Genomic DNA, 24674 nt, shown 5'->3' with positions numbered 1-24674 from the left:
CTGCGCTGCGTGGCTCTTCTGTGACACATGTGCTGCTTAGGATGACTTATGAATGGAAGAAAAGTCATACATTTTGAGCTGTTGCACGATGGGGTTACGTAAAGTTCTGAAAGTGTCCTCTTGGATCTCTAGCGGAACTGATTTCGCAACATCCGGAAGTGGCCAGAACCATATTTGATCATTGGCTCTACGACTACGACGAAAATCATGAATTTTGATTAAACGAACGAGGGGGTTACGTGAATTTTTGATAGTGTTCTATTTGGGCTCTTATTGGAATCCCGGAATATTCTGATGTGCCCAGATCTATTGTCCGCCATTGCCACTATATTTATTAACATCAAGATGAATAATCATGAATTTTGAGCCGTCGAACGATGTGGTTTTGTGAAATACAGAAAATGCCCCCTTTGAGTCCCTACCGAAACCGGTTCCGGAATATGCGGAAGTGGTCCGAAACATATTTGATCATTGGCGCTATGACTATTGGTTTCTAGATATAACATCACGAAATTTGAGCCGTCGAACGATGTGGCTCTGTGGAACTCAGAAAGTGTCCCCTTTGGGTCCCTACCGGAACCGGTTCCGGAATATCCGGAAGTGGCCAGATCAATTATTGGCCATCGGCACTATGGCTATTGACATCCAGATGAAAAATCATGAATTTTGAATCGTCGAACGATGTGGTTCTTTGAAATTCAGAAAGTGTCCTCTTTGGGTCCCTGCCGGATCCTGTTCCGGAACACCCGGAAGTGGCCAAAACATTTTTCGATCATTGGTACTATGGCTGTTGGCTTCAAGATAAAAAATCATGAAATTTAAGCCGTCGAACGATGTGGATCTGTGAAATTCAGAAAGTGTCCTCTTTGGGTCCCTACCGGAACCGGTTCCGGAATATCCGGAAGTGGCCAGAACCATTGTCGAACATCGGCACTATGCCTATTGACATCCAGATGAAAAATCATGAATTTTGAGCCGTCGAACGATGTTGTTCTGTGAAACTCATAAAGTGTCCCCTTTGGGTCCCTACCGGAACCGGTTCCGGAATATCCGGAAGGGGCCAGATCAATTATTGGCCATCGGCACTATGGCTATTGACATCCAGATGAAAAATCATGAATTTTGAACCGTCGAACGATGTTGTTCTTTGAAATTCAGAAAGTGTCCTCTTTTGGTTCTTACCGGAACCGGTTCCGGAATATCCGGAAGTGGCCAAAACTTGTTTTGATCATTGGCACTATGGCTATTGGCTTCAAGATAAAAAATCATGAAATTTAAGCCGTCGAACGATGTGGATCTGTGAAATTCAGAAAGTGTCCGCTTTGGGTCCCTACCGGAACCGGTTCCGGAATATCCGGAAGTGACCAGATCCTTTGTTGGACATCGGCACTATGCCTATTGAGAACCACATGAAAAATCATGAATTTTGAGCCGTCGAACGATGTGGTCCTGTGAAATTCAGAAAGTGTCCCCTGTGGGTCCCTACCGGAACCGGTTCCGATCTGCTACGCAGCCGGAACATGTTCTACTGTCGCAGAACCGTGCATGTACAGGTGTGCTTGAATAAAGATTTGAAATTAATTGATTTGTTGCGAATTTCAACACGCTTTCGAGTGTTTTTCTCAAAAAGTTCCTGTTTTGGTACCTAGGGTACCCCAGGTTTTTTCGGCCTAAATCCGGAACAACGGTGAACTTTTATGGTTACATAGCATATGCCTAAAATTCAACTCATTTGTGATTTTCTGTAAAATTTTCATCAAAATCGGATGAAATTTGACAAAGTTACAGATTTTTAAACTTTTGACGTTGGCACCTGGTACTGTGAAGGTTAATCTACCTATGGTGAACAGAACCCTTCTTACACTCATTAAACTTATTGTTGTATTATTTGTATTTATCATATTTATTTTGTGTAATTGACCAAAAGTTCTAGAAAATATTGTGGATTTGGCATCTAGTGGATTGGTTTCCAAAATAGCATCATGGACCATGGACTTAACTACCAGAAATGCCAGACATCTCCTAGAATCTTGTATGGAATGTTTAAAAAATAGCTTACATATTCTGGAATATTGTATCTTTTGTTAACTGCCAAAAGATCTTGAATCGATTAACAAATGGATAAGAAAATCATTTATTATGGTATCCTTGGTCAAAAATCTCTCAAAAAGTTAACCTGTATTATTCCCAAGTACTCTTTGAAAGATTTCTCGGTAACCAAATGTCCAATCCTAATGAAATTGTATAGGGTTCTACTAGAATGTTGTAGCTTTCATTTGGTGCCAGAAGAACCGAAATCGGTTGACAGACGGCTGAGATATTTATTATGATACACTTGGTCAAAAATCTCAAAAGGTTTAGTTGTATAAATCCTAACTCTTCGAAAGATATCTCTGTAACCAAATGTCCAATCGAAATAAAATTTCTGGGCGATCTACTAGGATGCTGTAGCTATCATTTGGTGCCAAGAGAACCCAAATCGATTGACAAACGGCCGAAAAATTTATTTTGATACAGTTGGTCAAAAATCTTAAAAATTTTAGATATATTTATGACTCATAAATTCTATTCGAGAGATATCTCGGTAACCAAACGTCCATTCGAAAAAAAAATCAATAGCGTTCTTCTAGGATGTAGTAGCTTTCATTTGCTTCCAAGAGAACTCAAATCGGTTGACAGACGGCTGAGAAACGTGCGTGACTTTTTTTGGTAACGCACATACACACACACATACACACACACACACACACACACACACACACACACACACACACACACACACACACACACACACACACACACACACACACACACACACACACACACACACACACACACACACACACACACACACACACACACACACACACACACACACACACACACACACACACACACAAACATCGGTATCGGGAGAACTTCCACCGCCGGGGTTTTTCTCCGTCGGAGTAGGCTAGGGCCACCGCCGGGGACTAGACCGAGTCTATCGCGAAGAAGCACCGGAATTTGGTCGTCGGGGCGCCTGTGAACCGGAAGCCAGTCTCCAACCGGAATCGCAGGAGAGACCTCGGCACCTGTCTGGGAAGAAACGGTTTCGGAAGATGTTCCACTGCCGGGGAACTCTTTGTCGGCGTAGGGTAGATCCACCGTCGGGGACTACACGAGTCGTGCGCGGAAAGCTGGAGTGCTAAATGACGCAACGGCGGCACGGGGAGGACACCGTTCGGAGCAAGTTAGTAGGATCCGAATGCCTTGCGTGGTATTAGAATAACAAATTGTGTGTATGTTGTACCTATGTGTCGCTGAATGGCGATGTTAGGTACTAACATTAGAACGTGTAGAATAACAAATTTGAAACTAAGCATGTTGTCCGCTTAATGGCGAGCCAACACCAACCGGAGTAAGCAAAATACGAGACGTGTATGAGTATAGATTAGGAGCGACAAAAAGTGCATGAGCACAGTAGCAGAAGAGCGCATGAGCGCATTGCCCCCCCTGAAGCAGTCGCATATCAGTGGTACCAGGGGGATCGAGGCATCAAGGTGTAGCAGAGTTTTTCCAATCGGTTTTCTCTGCTGGGGAGGTTGGGAGGAAAAAAAAAACACACACACACACACACACACACACACAAATACATACATTTGCTCAGTTCGTCGAGCTGAGTTCATTGGTATATTAGACTCGGCCCTCCGGGCCTTGGATCGAAAGTCGGTTTTTCGAGCGATATTTATAGTCCTTCTTATGGGTGTAAGAAGGGTAAAAACATAAGGTATTTAATACCTGTACCCGAGGATGCTACCACAAGGTTGACGGTAGCCCTAATTGGCTTCTTTAGTGGTGTTGAGATAATTCCATATTCACAATCTACATGCCAAACTGAGCCGAAATCCAAATTTTCATTAACTTTGGTGCCCGGGAACCTATTTAAAAATCGATTTAAAGTTTGTATGGGAGCGATTTGTCGAATCACCCCTCGCCGCATTTCGTACTGGGCGGAGCTGTCAAGCAGTTGCCCAGCTGTCAAAAGGTGATTTCAAAAAATCTTTTTGTAATTGAATTTAGGTATCAAAATAAAGTTTAAAAAATCTGAAAAAAATCATACTGGCTTAAAAAAAGGTGCTCTTTCGAATAAAACAAAAAAAATCAATATATTATTCTTAATTTAAAAACCCAATTATTGACGCGAAAACATACTTTTGTACTTTCTCCTCGGTCTCGGAGACTCTTCATGTCAGCCAACCTAGCAGTAAAAACTCCCCAAAAACAGTCCATCAACCGCAGACATGTGTCAATCAACTTGGCTCAAATTTAAACCTCGTTAGAATGACACTGGATTAGACGCGTGACTGAACCAGACGCAAGTAATTAATTATACGCAGATAGAGGCCACTCCAAAGTCCAGTCCTTGTCGCAAATGCTAATGACCCTTTCGGACTTGGTTTGGTTTGGCGCAGAACGACGACGACAATGACGGCTTGAGCGGAAGGAAAAACAAATCACCTCCCCAGTCCAAATTTCGTTTTTTGCCAACCGGAGCTCACCTACGCACGATTTTCGGGGACGGAAGGAGAATTCTAAATGGCTCACTTAAATGTCATTTCCATGCTTCCGACACCAACGCACAGCAGAATTCGTTAATTTTCTGGGGAAAACTTTCTGCATAGTAATGCATAGCGTGACTTGTACCATATCGGTCTCAGTCATCAATGATGATGTCGCGTGGTCGTAAAAAACGACCTCGGCTATGCATTAGCAGAAGAGCAAAGTTTTCGTGCAATGTACCTACGCACCTGAACTGATTCTTTGGTTTTGAAGTTAATAAACCACCAACAAACGGAGAGCTAGGTGCCCGGATAAAAACTAACCATAGGGTGTATGGTGAAAACCATTCCTGCACCATACATTGTACCAGCTACAATAAAGTGTATTGTAATGAAATGGTTCGCTATACTATACATTTACATTGGATTTTTATGTACCAATATATTATACTGTTTTTCTTACGTTTGAACCATTCACTTTTCCGAAACATAATTTTTCCGTGAGTTTTTAATTATTTATTCAGTTTAAGATTTTTTCCGTGCTTTGTTTTGTTGATGTTTGTGACTTTTTTGATGCAAAGGAAAGGAAAGAGAAAAAAGTGATTAAGTTGAAACCACGCAGAACAGTCGTCTATCTTCGCTTTCTGCCTTATGTAAAACTTTGTAACGGTCATATCAGAGTATGTGGTTATGCTCCCGTTGCGCGGCGCTAGCGTCTCATCACTTACATTGTTGTGTTTGCTCGTCGTTTTTGGCCGTTTGGCGCTCGTGTCGCTTTGTGGGCTAGTGTATTTTAACGATGAACACTGCCATCGTGGGGTCAAACCGACTTTATGTGTGGGGCAGTCCCCGTTGGTGGCATTGAGGTACACTTAAATCCTTTACACACGATTTCGACGTATTCTTGTTCGAGCTTAAATGTCTGTTCTCTGTGTTGAAACATCAATTTAAAATCAATAACATGCCCAAGTAACCACAGTGCTGAAGCCTTATTGCATGCAGATATACGGTGTATTTAGTGCAATCATTGCTTTACATGCAAACTTAAGGTTGATTTAAAGTGGAAGTGGGCAATTATAGAATCAAATTAAGATTATACTGGTATAATCTTGAAGCAGTCGCATAATTGGTTACTTGGGTGTTTAAATCAGTGGTAAACCAGATGTCATAAGAAGTGCAGATCCAAGCAGGGGTCCAAGAGATATGGCGGGCTAGGTGTGTAGAGTGCGATGAGAGAAATACGAATGTAGGCCAACCCGGAAAGATGCAGGTCAGATCTCGGGTCAGATTACCGTAAATCAGTGAATGAGTACAACACTATTCTTTCTGTATTTGCATTTAGGGGAGTTTTCTCCTCTTCTCTCATGTGAACTTGCCTTCGACCACAATCGAATCAAATGCGATTGACAAACTTTATCTTTGACGTAGAACCATCTTTAATGTTCGTCTGTGGGTTCGCTTTTTAACCTAACTTATATTTGAATCAAACTTGACAGTTATTTCATGAGTTGTTATGTATTTCAAACTTTAGTCAAACTGGTGTCTCAATATTGCAATAACGGTTAAGCACGCTGTAATGATACTTATGTATCTCGTCACCCACTTCGTGCAACTACATTAGTGGTCTAATAACACTTAGCGCGCTCGGCATAGTTCCATCATGCCGCTCAAAGTGTTGCCACAAATAATGCTTAGTTTGCAAAACCCGGTTATCTGGCTGGGAGACCAAGCTTCAACTGTTAATGCAATCAGAGACTACTCAGGAGGAAAATGTCAAGATAATATAACAATATATGGTATATGTAATGTAAAACAATACAACATAACAAAAGAGAACCATTCCAAAACCATTTGATTAAATGTATAATCAGTAGTGAAATTACAATTAAAAACAATTTATTTACGGTACGTTTTATTGTTTGAAACCATTCATGTACCATACAATGTACGGTATATTTAAACCCACGTATCAGTATTTTGAACAATTCATTAACAATAAAATGTATGGTTTTGCAAAAAAATATATATGGAGAAAAATATTTTTTTATATTGTTACGATATTTAACAACCCGTATAGTATATTGTAAAAATCTTATTTACAATTCACGGTATGGGTGTCTACATTACATCTTATTGTTTTTGTATTTTTATTTTTACAGTGGTGTCTATTGTAAAAATATGGTTCTAAATAGTACTGTTACAATACAACGTTCGGTTTTTCTACTGTATTTTTTATTCGGGTGGTGTAGCTCGTTGCCGAGGTGATTATTTGACTTGTTGTTCGGAGGTTTTAAAACGGTGTTTATTCACACATCGTGAAACAGATTAACTTCTTCCATTGATGGAGGCGCCACGTCGTCTGCCGCGGTGGTTGCGATTATTTATATAAAGCTGCACTTCTTGAGCAAGGGGAGCTCTGAAGTGCATGCGTGCTCAGCCCATGGCCTGTCTGAAGAAGTATACGGAAGCAGTAAAATAAACGAATCGTACAGTGTAGTAGTACTTACGGCACCCATCCCAGTCAGTGGTGTTTTATGTCTGGGGGACGTCTAGGAAGAAGCACGAGTTCTATATTTACCAGGAGCGTGGTTTTATCTGATGCGTTCGGCATGAAATGTACGCTTGGAACTGGGTTGATGGATTGTATTTTTTTGAGTAAAAAAGAAAGATTTAGATGAAGTGCTACGATATTGAAACCGAAGTTTAAAATGTTATCAAAACCTGCAAAATACTGTCCAAACAGGCGAACTTATTCATAAAACTACTAGTGTACAGCCTCATGAGATTGTTCAAATTGGTGACGTAGGACTACGGTTTCTTGAGTCAATTGTGTTGATATTGTAGCTACATAGCACCAACAAAATCATTAAATTTAGGACGAACTGCAAAATGAGCTCCATCGTATGATATAAATTTATGTGTGATCTTGACGTTCGCGCACCTATTTGATCCAAAAACTGCACTGTGCTCCCGCTATATATGACGAGCGAGGTTTTTTTGGTAGTGTTGTGCTTTTTACAATAGCGCGCGTCCTGAAAAGTTAAAATTACAAAGTGCTATTTATAGTGCTGACTTTTTGGTGAAAATTTAAAAAGGTTTCATGCGAGAATCGAATTTGATATGTAAGCATATAAACGATCAATTCTCAGTCCATTTGATGCAGTAGAACTCGATATTTACAACTTCAAAGTTTGAGACCAATGATTGATGATTCTGAAAACTTGAAGCGAACATGTCTCAAAATCTGTTAACTATACGCACGATTGACACGGCAAAATGCTGTTTTTTTTAGTTTCTATCATAATTTTCAGTCAGTCTTGAATTTACTTATGTTATGTTAAATTTTCCTGTGTTGTTATGATTTTTATTTGATTGTTTTATGATATATGTACCTCTATAATGAAGGGGAGAGGTTAAGTTCATTTAGAAGTTCGGTTTATGGATTAGCGATCTATATTTTGAGCTGGGACTGCCCTTGATAGCTAATCCAGTATTATCAGATTAGCTACACTCAAACATGGAACCAATAAGCTTAGGACTAACAGGCAACTTCAGTTTGTGAGTGCTGGTTCTATTTTCAGGCGTGAATGGTGCCTGCTATGTCAGATTGCTGGTTAATGTGGGGAATGGGATGGAAGTGATGTTTGCAATCGCTTGCCCACGGCAGATCGTTAGGTCCCTCTGCTTCTGCACAACTTTATGTTAGGATGTCGGAGTACTATTTTTGGAAAGGCTGTGTTGCAGAGGGTTCACGCATTGGTGCATGGATGTTAGGTGATAGATTGTTTGTTGATTATTCTGAAGGTTATTTAGCATAGTTCGCAGGGTTGTACAATTCTTTGGAAAGAGGGAAACGACTTTTTAACGGCTTCTAGTTCCAGCAATGGCTGAGTTTATGTAGTTTTTGAACGGTTTTTGATATTTATCCATGTTGAAACCATTTTTAATGGAACAGTTCATCCACAACATTCTTAGGCAACAAAAATATTTTCAAAAGCACGTTAGCAGATTTGATTTTTTTTATTATCTGTATTAACGAGATTTTTAGCCCTAGGCTAGTTCATCTCGGGACCCACGCTTTACTTCCCTTCCGAAGGAATAACCCACATTTTGTGAGTTTGTCGGGATTGGGATTCGATCCCAGGTCCTCGGCGTGATGGTCAAGTGTTCTAACCATCACACCAGATCCGCTCCACAGATTTGAAATTGATCAAGCGGGTAAAACATTATTGGGCTCTAAAGCTTTTTTTTTGCGAAAAGAAGAAAAAATGAAAGAAATCTTTCAAAATTTATATTTTGCGTGACTTGCGAACTGCGAAAATTTATGGCTTTAAAAGTTTTTTTTTTCAAAAATCGATTCGAAAGAGATTAATAAACAAGGATTAAAAATCAGTTTAAAATTGAAAAAAGTTATGACGCTTAAAGAGAGAGGATCTGTTTATTACTCAAAAATTCAACTTTGTGGCGTTTGCACCATAAATATTTTTGGTTCATACTTATAACGCGTTGACAAAATCAGGTTACACTGAATTCTTTTTTTACACGACTTTTTTTTACGCGATTTTTTTTGCACGACTTTTTTTACGCAATTTTCTCGAAGTTACGCGATTTTTTTTACGCGATTTTGGTCATTTGCGGAGAACAAATCGCGTAAAAAAAATTTCCTTTGGATTTTTTTTGCGCGATTTCTCGAAGTTACGCGAACTTTTTTTACACGATCTTTTTTTGCGCGAACGCATCAATCGCGTAAAAACAGAATTTAGTGTAATTGATTTTTAACTAGGGTAATTCGTCAATTGTTGAACACTACCCAAATGTTGAACAGTTTTTGAAAATGTTATTATAAATTGAACTTAATTTCCGTAATTTTCGTAATTTTCCATCAACGTAAACGTATGATCTAGATGCGTATACATGTGTCATGATATTGCTCCAATAAAGTTATAAAATTATACATATTTTACCTCAAAAATATCGATTGAAAGTTTTGTAGCGCTGATGACACGAAAACTGCACTATTCTTAAGATTAATTTTAAGAAATTGCTGTTACGAAATAAGCTTTGCTGGCAAATCGACCACATATATCAAAGTCACACCATAGTTACAATAACTGGAAGGATGTCCTTAACAGTTTAACATTGTTTAAAATCACATTTTCATTGTAATTTCATTTGAAAAAAATATTTTTCTTATCACACTATCATTATGCAGCTAAGATCCAATTGTTGAACACTAGCATAACCTTCGAGCATGCCAGATATTTTTTTTCACTTCACCTTTTTCAGGAGCGATCCACGGGTTTTCAAAGTATTTCAGGGTCATTCCAGGGGTATTCTAGGGAGTTGACTGGATCCCATGGGTTTCCAGGGGTATTTCAGGGGCTTTCGAAGGCGTTTTTTTCTTCTGTCATTTTCGCTTCTAGTCAAATCTTTTCAGCCATTTTTTGCATTTGGTTCTGTTCAAAACGATTTTCAGTCCACTAGAGCTTTCTTCAAATGGGAAGAGATTCCTTGGGAACGTCCATAAATTACGTCATGCTTTGAGGGGGGAGAGGTGAGAGGAGCTCAGCAAAGTGTGACGACCCGTACAAAAAATCAGAGGTCCCATACAAAAAGTGTGATTGCGTGACGTATTTTATGAACGCTCCCTCACTTGAATGGATTGTCACTCAAATGATTAACTGGGCGCAAAATACGAAAAAACCCGGAAAAAATTCCGCCAGAGTGAAAAATATTGGCTGTCGGATCAAAGTCGGATCAAATTTTATCAAATGTTGGAACACTTTTGGACCCACATCGGATAACTGTTGAGTCTATGTTGGGTTTGGTGCCCAAAATAAAAACAAGTGAATGATAGGTTGATGTCGGGTTATACGTCATCAATTACGAACAAAGCTTCAACCGTTCAACAATTAGCGAAAACCGTCCAACATTAGGATGAGCAAGCTTAAGGAAGCATTCAACATTTGGGTTACATACTTCCCATACAAATGTTCTATTTTCTCTTAGAAAATGAAATTTAAAGGAATACAAATCCAATGGGCAGTATAAGGAATAAGTAGATCTAGACGTTCACTGGATATTTTTCAACTAATGTGGAATTATTCACGGAAAAACAAACGAAAACAAAAATGTCAGTACTAACCGTTCAACAATTGGCGAATTACCCTATGAGCAACCTTAGGGAAGATCGGGTAACCAACCCCGGTGGGAACTTTGATCGTTGGCTGACAGGGAAGGGGAGAGGGGGGGGGGGTCTGCTTCGGCAAACCTGAGCGACTATTCTTCAGGAGGAGCGGCTCACAGCGTCTGATCACCATGTTGGGGGCGGCTGATCTACGTCCGAGTGCCAGGGAAGGACTCTAAGCTCAACTGCGCACTATGGTCCTCCGGAAAGTAGGGGGTTGGTGTCAGGCCCTACGAGCCAGTCGTAAAAAACCATTGTAACGGAAAATCAGCAGCAGAATAATACGAACCGAGACCAACGGCAACGACCCCAGTTAACAAAAAGGACTTGCGATTCGAAACTCGGTACGTGGAACTGCCGATCTCTCAACTTCATTGGGAGCACCCGCATACTCGCCGATCTACTGAAGGACCGCGGGTTCGGCATCGTAGCGCTGCAGGAGGTGTGTTGGACAGGATCTACAGGGTGCGGCAGGAAAAAATGCAAAAAGTTCAAGGCACTATTACACGCTAAATGTGGGATATGTATGACTATTTTTTCATGACAGTGTATCAGTCAATGTCTATATTCTAGCACTGAAAAATAAAAATGAACTTATTTGATGTTTCACATGTGATAATGTAGGCCTAATAAGCGGATATCAAAAAACTGCGCGCCCAATGGTCATTAAACAAAATGACTATAACAGTAACAAAATTAGCTCAAATTCGATGTACAACCAGACCACACTGATCCAGAATCATGTAGTTTCACATACCAGATGAAATAAGTACATATATTTGATGATATTGTAGAGAAAATCAAAAATTTTGTTTCGTCAGATGCGAAATTTAGCGACCTGTGCGATTTTCTGCGGTTTGAAAATTCTGGTTGTCTTCATCTTCAGGCGCCGCCCTGTAAAGGTTAGTGACCAAAATGGGAAATTTTTTAATTAACTTTTCAGAAAACTAGCCTATTATAGATCATGGAACGTTGAAACATAGATTGGTTAATGTCAAATGGACGAAAATGAGGTTTGAAGTTGAAAAACACTTTCGCATTTTTTCCTGCCGCATACTGTATGGTGCGAACGTTTAGAGGTCATCATACCATCTACCAGAGCTGCGGCAACACACGCGAGCTGGGAACAGCTTTCATCGTGATGGGTGATATGCAGAGGCGCGTGATCGGTTGGTGGCCGATCGACGAAAGAATGTGCAGGTTGAGAATCAAGGGCCGATTCTTCAACTTCAGCATAATAAACGTGCACAGCCCACACTCCGGAAGTACTGATGATGACAAGGACGCATTTTACGCGCAGCTCGAACGCGAGTACGATCGCTGCCCAAGCCACGACGTCAAGATCATCATAGGAGATTTGAACGCTCAGGTAGGCCAGGAGGAGGAATTCAGACCGACGATTAGTAAGTTCAGCGCCCACCAGCAGACGAACGAAAATGGCCTACGACTCATTGATTTCACCACCTCCAAAAATATGGCCATACGTAGCACCTTTTTCCAACACAGCCTCCCTTATCGTTACACCTGGAGATCACCACAGCAGACGGAATCTCAAATCGACCACGTTCTAATTGATGGACGGCACTTCTCCAACATTATCGACGTCAGGACCTATCGTGGCGCCAACATCGACTCCGACCACTATCTGATGATGGTCAAACTGCGCCCAAAACTCTCCGTCATCAACAATGTACGGTACCGGCGACCGCCACGGTACAACCTAGAGCGACTGAAACAATTGAATGTTGCCTCAGCATACACGAAGAATCTCGAGGCCACGTTGCCAGACGAGGGCAAGCTCGATGAGGCCCCTCTAGAGGACTGCTGGAGTACAGTGAAGGCAGCCATCAATGACGCAGCCGAGAGCACCATCGGGTACGTGGAACGGAATCGACGAAGAGTGCAGTATGGTTTTGGAGGAGAAGAACGCAGCGAGGGCGGTAATGCTGCAGCAAGGGACTTGACAGAACATGGAACGTTACAAACAGAAACGGAGACAGCAGACCCGCCTTTTTCGGGAGAAAAAGCGCCGTCTGGAAGAAGCGGAGTGTGAAGAAATGGAACTGCTGTGCCGTTCCCAAGAAACACGGAAGTTCTATCAGAAGCTCAACGCATCCTGCAACGGCTTCGTGCCGCGAGTCGAAATGTGCAAGATAGACACGGAGGCCTCTTGACGGACGGACGTGAGGGGATTCAAAGGTGGAAGCAGCACTTCGATCAGCACCTGAACGGCGTGGAGAACGTTCAAGATGGGCCCAGAAAAGTTGGCCACCTGTCTGCATCGGCTGATAGTCAGGATCTGGGAAACCGAACAGCTACCGGAGGAGTGGAAGGAAGGGGTAATCTGCCACCTTCACACGAAAGGCGACCATTTGGAATGTGAGAAATTCAGGGCGATCACTATTTTGAATGCTGCCTACAAAGTGCTATCCCAGATCATCTTCCGTTGTCTGTCACCTAAAACGAATGAGTTCGTGGGAAGTTATCAAGCCGGCTTCATCGACGGCCGGTCGACAATGGACCAGATCTTTACCGTACGGCAAATCCTCCAGAAATGCCGTGAATACCAGGTCCCAACGCATCACCTGTTCATCGACTTCAAAGCGGCATAAGACAGTATCGACCGCGCAGAGCTATGGAGAACCATGGACGAAAACGGCTTTCCTGGAAAGCTGACTAGACTGATTAAAGCAACGATGGACGGTGTGCAAAACTGCGTAAGGGTTTCGGTTGAACTATCTAGTTCATTCGAATCCCGCCGGGGACTGCGACAAGGTGATGGACTCTCATGCCTACTCTTCAACAGCGCTCTGGAAGGTGTGATGTGACGAGCCGAGCTCAACAGCCGGGGAACGATTTTCACGAAATCCGGTCAATTTGTGTGCTTTGCGGACGACATGTACGAGCCTTTAGAACTGCGGCAGAGCTATGCGCCCGCCTGAAACGCGAAGCAGCAAAAGTTGGACTGGGGGTAATTGCCTCAGAAACAAAGTACATGCTGGTAGGCGGAATCGAACACTACCGGATCCGTCTGGGTAGTAATGTTACGATAGACGGGGATACCTTCGAGGTTGTGGAGAAATTCGTCTACCTCGGATCCTTACTGACGGCTGACAACAACGTGAGCCGTGAAATTCGGAGGCGCATCATCCAGAAGAAGCTAGGTCTAAAAAGATTCATCCACGCACCAAATGCACCTTGTACAAAACGCTGATAAGACCGGTGGTCCTCTACGAACACGAGACATAGGCCATGCTCGAGAAGGACCTGTAAGCACTCGGAGTTTTCGAGCGACGCGTGCTAAGGACGATCTTCGGCGGTGCAGGATAACGGTGTGTGGCGAAGAAGGATGAACCATGAGCTGCTGCACTTTACGGCGAACCCAGTATCTAGAAGATGGCGAAAGCCGGAAGGATACGATGGGCAGGACATGTTGCAAGAATGCCGGACAACAACCCTGCAAAGTTGGTATTGACGACAGATCCGATAGTTGGCACAAGAAGACGTGGAGCGCAGAGAGGACGATGGGCGGATCAGGTGGAGCGTGACTTCGCGAGCATCGGGCGTAACCGAGGATGGAGAACGGCAGCCACGAACCGTGTATTATGGAGAGATATTGTTTATTCAGTTTTGTCTTGAATCTGATGTAATTACTATATAAATGAAACGAAAATGAAAATAACCATTTGTAGGCGTGATATTATAAAGTTAGAAGGAAGAGAAACGGCTTTTCAGCGACTTCTAGTTGTAGTCATAGTTGAGTTTATGTAGAGAAGAGGAAGAATTGTATAAAAAGAAATGAAGTAGGAGGAATGGAACGGGACAGAAATTAAACATAGGACATACAAATCAGAAGCGGTAGCCACTAAGCTCGTCCGAGCCAGTTTCAAAGTTAATCGTTGAATCAGGAAGTGCGTTTGCAGTATGCACATATGCGGTGCTGTTGTAAGTGTTCTAGCCGTTCTGAAAGGTTTCTAAGGTCTTCTGTTCTTCATAAAATAGTAAACTTCGAATCTATAAAATTTTATAAGATTTGTTCGTGTTTTCATATGTAGATGGAGATTTCATGGAGAGTACACCCAATAAGAATATACAGACGTGTTCCTACGTCAAAATGTAATCGATGGTAAACCAGTTTCGATTGATTTTGATTTTTTAAAACATAAATTTCTTAGGAAAGGATTACCTTAGACCTGCCATCTGCAAACGTTGGTTTAAAATATTTTTCTTTCATTTTGTTTGATTTGCCTTTGTAATAGAAAAGCATAAAACGTACATTCAGTAAGAATTTATTGCTGTGATAAATTCTCAACTATAATCCCCGTTAGGCCTCTGTATTGCTGACGACGGCAGTTACAATTTTCTTTCATTCCCCTGCCCTGTTAAACACATGCCATTCCGTAGTAAAACATTCTCTCGCAGCATGGCATAAATATGATTTTCGCTCAGTCCATTTAGCATTACTTTAAGAATGTATTTAATATGTACCAATTAATTTAGTTGTTGAATATGCAAAAAATGTAAAAACGATTCCACGATCGGCATTAATTGGGTCGGATCCTTCCGAGAAGAATGTTTCTCAAAATCCAACCCATGAGCTGTAGAAACATTGTGGACATGATTTATGCATAGGAGGATGCTTCGCGTCAATTTCAATCTGTTTTCGTTTCTCATCCGTGAAGCGTTGTTTTTCCTACTCCCAGGCATTTCCAAGTGAATCAGTGGTGCTATTTTTCACTTCCTCCTACTAGTATCCCATCGCGGAGTTCCACCCGCCTAGGCGAAATCACTACAACTCGAAATAACGCGGCTGTCACTTCGGCCAGCTTGATGCCCAAGTTGATGTGAGCTGAGCGAGCGACGGACGGATGGCACTAATGTTTACGTCGTCGTCGTTACTTCCATTTCGCATTTAACATCCATTCGGGGCCACCCACCTTGCGGTACCTTTTGTGCATGAATTAGGTAGGTACCTGCCTACTTACTAGGTTCACGTAACAAGCTGAAACGTCGAATGAGACACGTTCTGCGGGGTTAGTGGTGCTGATGCCTTTCCTTTACTTAATGGGGCAGCATGGTGGTTATTTTTACACCGTCGCGGTTCCGCTTTTTGGTCGATTTCTGCCTGGTAAAATGCTATGTATATGCTATCGGTGATGTGATGATCATGATTGTAAGATATTTTGTAATAAGTTCATGGTGCTTTTGAGTTTGTTTGTACTAGGTATAACCGGAAAAAAGTTGTTCTAATACATCGATTATTAACTTTTTAATTATTACATATCATATTATTTCTGTTTATATTTTATTAATTTTAAATGTTTTTAATCTTTACTAACGAGATTTTAAGAACTAGTTAATCACAAGGCCCATAGTTTTGTATTCTTTTTCGATAGAGCGGGATTCGGTTGTAGGTCTTCGGCGTAAAAGTCACGTACTTTAACCATCACCTAGGCTCACTCAATTTTTGATAATATTCTTGGAAGATTATTATGGTAATGTTAGCATAAATTTGCAAAACTTCTTCGTACGGCGGCTCATCCAAGTGAGGAAACGCAGTGATTCTCAAACTCTTTTGAAACATAGAATTATGTAGTATTAATTTAATAACTGATCAATCCCAGAAGAAATACATCTTTTGTCTCACATTATTTGTACAATCTGGTCAATCGTAATAGGGAAAATTGTGTATTTTCGGCAGTTTTGTTCTCTTCGACAAGAGTTTTTTTTAAAGCTGTTGAATTCAGAGTTGGCCTCAAATCCTTCCCAATCAAGTTGAATTATATGTCTAAGTTTTAGGAAAGTTGGTCGACAAAAACCCTTCATGACGAAGAGAACAACCTGTCGATAATACCCATCGTCACTCTACTATGAAGTTCAAATTTGTTGGTACATTATAATCGGTTCTCAAAGCAAAAGTGCCGATAACAAAAACTCCAATACCACAAACCCATGATAAACTTTTCGTTCTTTTGTTCTCCTTCTATACAACGTAATCTCTTCATTTTGCCATTAGATTCATTCATATCCAAACGGGTATCGATTTCGAACGTTTTTTTTTGTTGCTGAGTTCGAACGATATGCTGCCACTGAACTAATGGCGCTCAAGCTGTACTTTTATCATCGATAAACAACTTAGTGTCTAATGATAAACAAACTATGTAGGTACATACCTACCTACAAACGGAAAAATGAATGGAAGTGGAAATGGCTTTTTGCACATATACTTTTGGTGAGTGGGCTTGCTTGCGCCTTCATTGTTGATGGGAGAAAACGACTCGCGTGGAGATTACGGCGACAGCAGGACAGAATATCGAGAGCGATTTGAGTGTTTACGCGCTACTTGAGAGGATAAGTGAGATTGAGATACTGTGGGTGTACATTAATTTTGTGTGAAACTTTTTAATTTGTATCAATTCTGTAAAAATAATCAAAAAATATTTTCCGGTGGTATTGAGCCAGCAGTATCTTCTAGAGAAATTTCATAAGGAATCCCCAAAGAAACATTTCTGAGAAATGGCTGAAAAAATCGAGATATTTACGAAGGAATTTGTATAAAATAACCCTTGATAAAATTTGATAAAATATTGAGAGGATCATCCTATGGGTAGCTCTCGCTGAGAACGTCCCACTATTTACATCATGTCTTTAAAAGTATTTAAGGTGCGCAAAAGTGTCTTAATTTACAAAAGTGCAGATAACTTTTGATAGGAAAAAGATACATATCTTTTTTTTTATTATGTTGTATAAAAATGTCCCAACTTTCGATTGACGCAATACGCGAAATTTTGAAAATTGGTGGTTGCCAACATGGTGAAAACAAAGTTTTGGTATATAAATTCAAGATGGCGGCCTAGATAATGGCTGAAATCAATATGGCTGACTAAACATTTTATAATTGAGTAATTCTCACTGAGATCTGCTCACTATTTACACATTCATTCATTCATTTATTTAGTTAACATCAAATTCATGATAATAGTGAATCAACAATTTGCTGCCATAATACTCGATTTGCAGCTGCAGCTATCCAACGTCGGTCACGCCCAACACTCGCCAGATCACGCTCCACCTGGTCCGCCCATCGTGCTCTCTGCGCTCCACGCCTTCTTGTACCAACCGGATGGTTAGCAAACACCAACTTTGCAGGGTTGTTGTCCGGCATTCTTGCAACATGCCCTGCCCACCGTACCTGTCCAGCTTTAACCACTTTCAGGATGTTGGGTTCACCGTAGAGTGCAGCGAGCTCGTGGTTCATCCTTCTCCGCCACACACCGTTCTTCTGCACGCCGCCGAAGATCGTCCTTAGCACCCGTCGCTCGAAAACTCCGAGTGCTTCCAAATCCTCCCCGAGCATCGTCCGTAGAGAATCACCGGTCTTATTAACGTCTTGTACATGGTAGATTTGGTGCGGGGGTGAATCTTTTTTGACCGCAGTTTCTTCTGGAGCCCATAGTAGGCACGACTTCCACTGATGATGCGCCTTCGTATTTCACGGCTCACGTTATTGTCAGCCGTTAGCAAGGAACCGAGGTAGACGAATTCTTCTACCACCTCGAAAGTATCCCGGTCTATCGTAACATTGCTGCCAAGGCTTGTCCTGTCTCGCTCAGTCCCACCTACCAGCATGTACTTTGTCTTAGCCGCATTCACCACCAGTCCGACCTTTGCTGCTTCGCTTTTCAGGCGCGTGTACAGTTCTGCCACCATTCTAAATGTTCTAGCAATAATATCCATGTCATCCGCAAAACAGACAAATTGACCGGATTTCGTAAAGATCGTACCCCGGCTGTTGAGCCCGGCTCGTCGCATAACACCTTCCAGGGCGATGTTGAATAGTAGGCGGGAAAGTCCATCACCTTGTCGTAGTCCCCGTCGAGATTCGAATGAACTGGATAGTTCACCCGAAATCCTTACGCTGTTCTGCACCCCGTTCATCGTTGCTCTTATCAGTCTGGTTAGCTTCCCGAGAAAGCTGTTCTCGTCCATGATTTTCCATAGCTCTGTGCGGTCGATACTGTCGTATGCCGCTTTGAAATCGATGAACAGGTGGTGCGTTGGGACCTGGTATTCACGGCATTTCTGGAGGATTTGCCATACGATAAAGATCTGGTCCGTTGTCGATCGGCCGTCGATGAAACCGGCTTGATAACTTCCCACGAACTCAATTACTTTAGGTTAAAGACGACGGAAGATGATCTGGGATAGCACTTTGTAGGCGGCATTCAAAATAGTGATCGCTCGAAGTTCTCACACATTAACTTGTTGCCTTTCTTGTGGATGGGGCAGATTATCCCTTCCTTCCACTCGTCCAGTAGCTGTTCGGTTTCCCAGATCTTGACTACTAACTGGTGCAGACAGGTGGCCAACTTTTCCGGGCCCATCTTGATGAGTTCTGCTGCGATATCGTCCTTACCAGCCGCTTTGTTGTTTTTGAGCTGGTGGATAGCATCCTTAACTTCCCTCAGCGTGGGAGTTGGTTCGTTCCCGTCCTCTGCTGCAGCAACATATTCATATCCTCCGCTGCCTTGGTCCTCCGTGCCTACATTCTCTTCGTCATTCAGGTGCTCGTCGAAGTGCTGCTTCCACCTTTCGATCACATCACGTTTGTCCGTCAGGAGGCTGCCGTCCTTATCCCTGCAGATTTCGGCTTGCGGCACGTAGCCTTTGCGGGATGCGTTGTGATTCTGGTAGAACTTACGCGTTTCTTGTGAACGGCACAGCAGTTCCTTTTCCTCGCACTCCGCTTCTTCCAGGCGGCGCTTTTTCTCCCGGAAGAGACGGGTCTGCTGCTTCCGCTTCTGTCTGTATCGCTCCACATTCTGTCGGGTTCCATGCTGCAGCATTACCGCCCGCGCTGCATCCTTCTGTTCCAGAACCGCTCTGCACAAATCGTCGAACCAATCGTTTCGTCGACTCCGTTCTACGTACCCGATAGTGCTCTCGGCTGCGTTGTTGATGGCTGCTCTGACTCTACTCCAGCAGTCCTCTAGAGGGGCCACATCGAGCACACCCTCGTCCGGCAACGCTGCCTCGAGATTCTACGCGTATGCGGTGGCGACATCCGGTTGCTTCAGTCGCTCTAGATCGTACCGGTCCTGTACATTGTTAATAACGGAGAGTTTTGGGCGCAGTTTAACCATCACCAGGTAGTGATCAGAGTCGATATTAGCGCCACGATAGGTCCTGACGTCGATAATGTTGGAGAAGTGCCGTCCATCTATCAGAACGTGGTCGATTTGCGATTCCGTTTGTTGTGGTGGTGCTGGAAGAAGGTGCTACGAATGGCCATGTTCTTGGAGGCGGCGAAATTGATGAGGCGTAGGTCATTTTCGTTCGTCAGCTGGTGGGCGCTGAACTTTCCAATCGTCGGTCTGAATTCCTCCTCCTGGCCTACCTGAGCGTGGAGATCCCCTATGATGATCTTGACGTCGTGGTTTCGGCAGCGGTCGTACTCGCGATTAAGAAGTTACGGTAAGAGTCCATCTTTAAAAAATTTTTACAGTTGACTGCAGAGATCATACATTTTGTTTCATATACTCTGAAATTCTCTGAGTTTACCAGGTTTCTTTCGGATGAAATTAAATGTCCTCAAAATTCCAGGTTACTCACAAGTAGTAGTTAAGCTATGGAAATGTCAAAGCATCAAATTATTAAAAAAAATGTGGGGGTTAATTGATGTTATCGTTTTTTAACATTTTTTTGTATAAAACTGTCGGGGTCTGGTCAAGTACTTTGTACATCAAAGTAATGAATTAGTGATTTTCGAAGCCAGCCGAACTCTCCCAATTCATTCACATGTAGTGGACATTCTGTTCTAACTTTTTGATTTTATTCAATATTCTAAAAACATTCAAACAAATTGATTTTGTGTTGAACACTGCAAACTGTTGACAATAAAGTCTGGAATGACTGCGGGCCTGTATTCAAAATTTAATTCTGGCTCGCGAAAGTAGGCTGAAGAACAATGCAGTATAAATTTGTATGTAATAGCTCTTGATGAAATCTTTGATAAAACATTGAAAGGAGCATTTTTACCTCAAGCTGAATATGTTTTCAATGTTATTTGTTCTGTAATATTCTTCACATCACTTTTGAAAGGGCGTATAAAAAAACGATTATTTTTTTTCCAAAATTGTAACTCGAAAATGGTTTGTTAGATTGAAACGATGTCTTCGAAGATGTTTGAGGATATTTGAAGGATTTTTGAAAAAAAAAATACGCTGAGAGTAATATTCATCTATGTCTGATGTATAATTTAAATTTTCCAAAAAAAACCTTACTCTTCGATTTTTTAGTATTTGTTTTTAAGAATTGTTCCCTTTTGCTTGTTTTCAAAATCGATAAAAACATATATTCTAAAAAAAATAGTTGGAAGCAGCATGAGCTACTGGCAAATCTTGAGGCTAGAAATCAGCCTTCTACAAAAAATTAAACAAATCTTATGGTATGGTTTTCGGAAAAATAAAGTTATATCACAGAGAACAGACGTCCAAGCTCACGAAGTGCAGTTGTGTAAAGTATTGCAACGGCTGTTTCGAAATAACTGGGAGTGTGGCCATAACGCGGCGCTGTCACATTTCAAATAGCAGTGCAAATTCGCCGATGTTTTATCTTGTGGCGCTCGTGTCGCCAAGTGTGCACTTCAATATAGCTCCACCAAGAGAATGTGTTGGATTTACTAGGAAAACAATAATTGTATTTTTGTTCAACTCTAATTGAAAGTAGTGAAACTAATTATAAATGGATTGCTCAAATTTTGATTTTGAATTAGTGAAAGAATCATACATCTTGTTATTTGAGCAAAAACAGCTCAGTCTCTGAGTAGCAAAATTTAAAAGTGCGCTAGTTAAATGTTTCTTTAGTAAGCATCGCGACGAGTTTTTAGGTGGGAAAGTCATCGTCGATGTCGCCACTGCGCTTGTTTTTTCTTAACACAAGATTTTCAAGCAATTTTGTTCGAGCATGTTCGGTCTGTTCTCTGTGGTTATATGACATCTAACTAACATAGATCCGCAATGAATATAACTCTCAGTGTAATTTTTCCTAAAGTCTTTCAAGTTTCCTTAACATCTTCGAAGACATCATTGCAATCCAACAAACCGTTATCGAGTTATTAATTTTTGACGAAGAAAATGACGAATTTATTATATTAGCTTTTTCAAAAGTTAGGTGCAGAACATTGCAAAACATGGCGCCTACGCGATTCGTGCGTTGAGTTGAAATGCTCAATAGGAAACTGGTTTCCTTTTAAGTTCTTTTATACTAGGGTGCGTGTATCAGTTATCGCACTACTTTATTACTTCCTACACTATGGAAAACTATTTCTACAAACATAAGTAGAAGACCGACGAATGTCCTGAATATGTCAAATGATTGATTAGTTTCCATACTTTACAGATATAACACAGAAACGGAGCCAAAACTACTTTTATTATTTAATACGGCGTGTGCCAATGATAGGAACCTTGTATCAGTTATGGACACATTTTTTAATTTCGATTCCATTTCGCACTATTTACATGTATTCCTTATGAAATTAGCCATAACTGGTACACTATGGCGAAATAGGGTGCAAGAAAGCCGAAATTTTAAGGCAATTGATTTATTTCTATCATAACTTGAGAAAATTGTGAAGTTTTAATGAGTGCAATCATCTTTTGTGAACGTGACCTTTTGTTCACAATTTTTTTCTTGTTCATTTATATCGTTAAAGGTTGAAAATCATCTATGGTGAATTTGAGGTATTACATATAGCCATTACTGGTACACTGGGCCTACGGTGTTCTTACAATTGTTGTTTTTTAAATTTGTTTTGATGTATGTCTTAAATAGTTTTAGCTGTTTATGTTCTGATTTCTTGAATATGTGATGTCCGTAAATTGTTCGTGTTAATCGTTTCAATGTTGAGTGTTGAAGCTGGTGTAGAGTGTATTACATTTAAGTCCATTGTTGAGAAGGGTCGACTGTGTCATTCCTCAAGGGAGTGTAACGAATGCGAGGTCGAGCACTCGACACTGTAGTAGAATGTAAGTAACAGTCGAAATAGGCCTATCTGTCCGAAGAAAAGCACAGTAGTGGAATTAAAAGGAATTTGCTCGTCCTTTCAGTTATTCATTTTGAATTCTTCTTTTAAAAAAGTGATCATCTCGATTGTGAGTCGAATTACATTCCGTCGAATGCGTTTGGTTCAATGGATAGTTTATACCAAAGCTGGTTTTATGATGATGTTAAGGAGAAACTTCAAAGAACACAAACATGGCTGCCACAATAGGCGACTTGGTCCTCTACTCGCGTTTTCAAGAGCACCAATCTTGAAAATTCGTAAACAAATGCGCTCGATTTGGAAAAGCTGCCTCTTTTTGCAAGTGAGCAAAGCCAGGATAAACAAGTGCGGCTTGGTTTAATGCTTCTTTCGTCAGATTTGTGCCTCTAAAGTTTGTATGCAAAATCGCAAAGGGATTTCTTGATGTTTCACCTTAAGTAGTTTCTTAGTAGCGCATTTTTTTTTTGGTTAGATGCTGGTTTTTGGTGTTGCCCTGTTATTGTTGTTCAAGATTTTTTTAAATCTAACGTTATTAAAGCTTTTCCAATCTGTATTAGCGTCCAAATCAACGGTGTAAAATTTGGAAGCGATTGGTTGCGTCCTCGTATTCTGCATTGCGATTGAAATTTGTATGGAAGTTAGTATGAGAAAACATTTTTTTTTGTATTTTACTCACAAGTTGATTTTTTTGTCTAATACCATGTTACCAATGACGTTATTCGCTTGGTAACTTAGGCCAAAAATTGAGATTTTTTTATTGATGTTCCTTTACATGTTAAATGTTAAGCACCACCGGTCAATCTGTACGTTATAACTTTTGTCGTTATAACTTAAGTGTCGGATCACTTTGCGATCTTCGGCAAAGTTTTTCGGCATATTCTGGGCTATACTTTAACGTCGTTGGTTACATGATACTAGACAAAAAAAATTAACTTATGAGTAATACAGGTTGGACTCGATGATTATCCGGGGGTTCAGTTAACCGGGGCCCCGATTATCCGGGGCTCGATTGTCCGGCAAAAATGGCTCGATTATCCGGGGAAAAATCTGTTTTTGCTTTGTTTACAATTTTTTTATGTAAACAAATGTGATAAATATCACATTCCACACCTGTAAATAGAATTTAGCCCATTTGAAATTTGTTTTTTTATTTTTTCACATTTTTCAGCTAAAATATCATTTTTAAAAACCATGATTATAATAATACCAGACGTTAAGTTTAAGCACTACAACGTCATGTTAGCTTATGTGTTTAACGAGCAGTTTTGATTGAAGAATATCAAAAATAAAAGAAAAGATGCATGGCTCGATTATCCGGGTGATTCGATTATCCGGGGTGATATAATTTTGGAGTCACCCGGATAATCGAGTCCGACCTGTAATGCAAAAAAGAACGTTTTCCCATACAAACTTCCAAACAAATTTCAATCGGAACGCGGAATACGGGGATGCAACCAATCATTCCCATATTTTGCACAGTTATTTAAGACGCAAAAAGGAACCGAAAAAGTTTTGTTCCCAAAAATCGACTTTGTTGACGCAGTCTAATGAGCGTACTGGTATTGACGGGTTGGATTTCCGGTCGTTCCAGGAAATTTTCGAAACTGAAATTTCCTTGCGCATAGAGTATGCATGCCTGCCGCACGATATACACATGCAAAATGGTCTTTGGCAGAGAAAGCTCTCAGTTAATAACTGTGGAAGTACTCATAGAACACTGAGCTGAGAAGCAGGCTTTGTCCCAGTAGGGATGTTACGCCACGAAAAAGAAAAAAAGAAACGGATACGGTAATGTGAATCTTTTGGAAATATCGAAATGTTATCTCAATACATCTGAGAGAAAGAATTCGGTCAATCTGTTTTGTTCACTCTTAAAAATTTAATATTCTTGCCTGGCCCA

At 41.0% G+C, this 24674-nt stretch overlaps 2 protein-coding genes across 5 annotated transcripts in view; one reads left to right on the top strand and one right to left on the bottom strand.

Moving 5' to 3' along the window:
- LOC109621675 (uncharacterized) overlaps positions 1-24674 on the top strand; it is a 105649-nt gene that overhangs the window by 68835 nt on the left and 12140 nt on the right. The window lies entirely within an intron of this gene.
- The window catches only part of LOC109621275 (carbohydrate sulfotransferase 11), a 103436-nt gene that overhangs the window by 67776 nt on the left and 10986 nt on the right, over positions 1-24674 (bottom strand). The gene's annotated exons all lie outside the window — the stretch shown is intronic.

The sequence above is a fragment of the Aedes albopictus genome, chromosome 2 (genome assembly GCF_035046485.1).
Source record: "Aedes albopictus strain Foshan chromosome 2, AalbF5, whole genome shotgun sequence".
Lineage (NCBI taxonomy): Eukaryota > Metazoa > Arthropoda > Insecta > Diptera > Culicidae > Aedes > Aedes albopictus.
The sequence above is the reverse complement of the archived record's forward strand: the minus strand, read 5'-3'. Positions and strand labels throughout refer to the sequence as shown.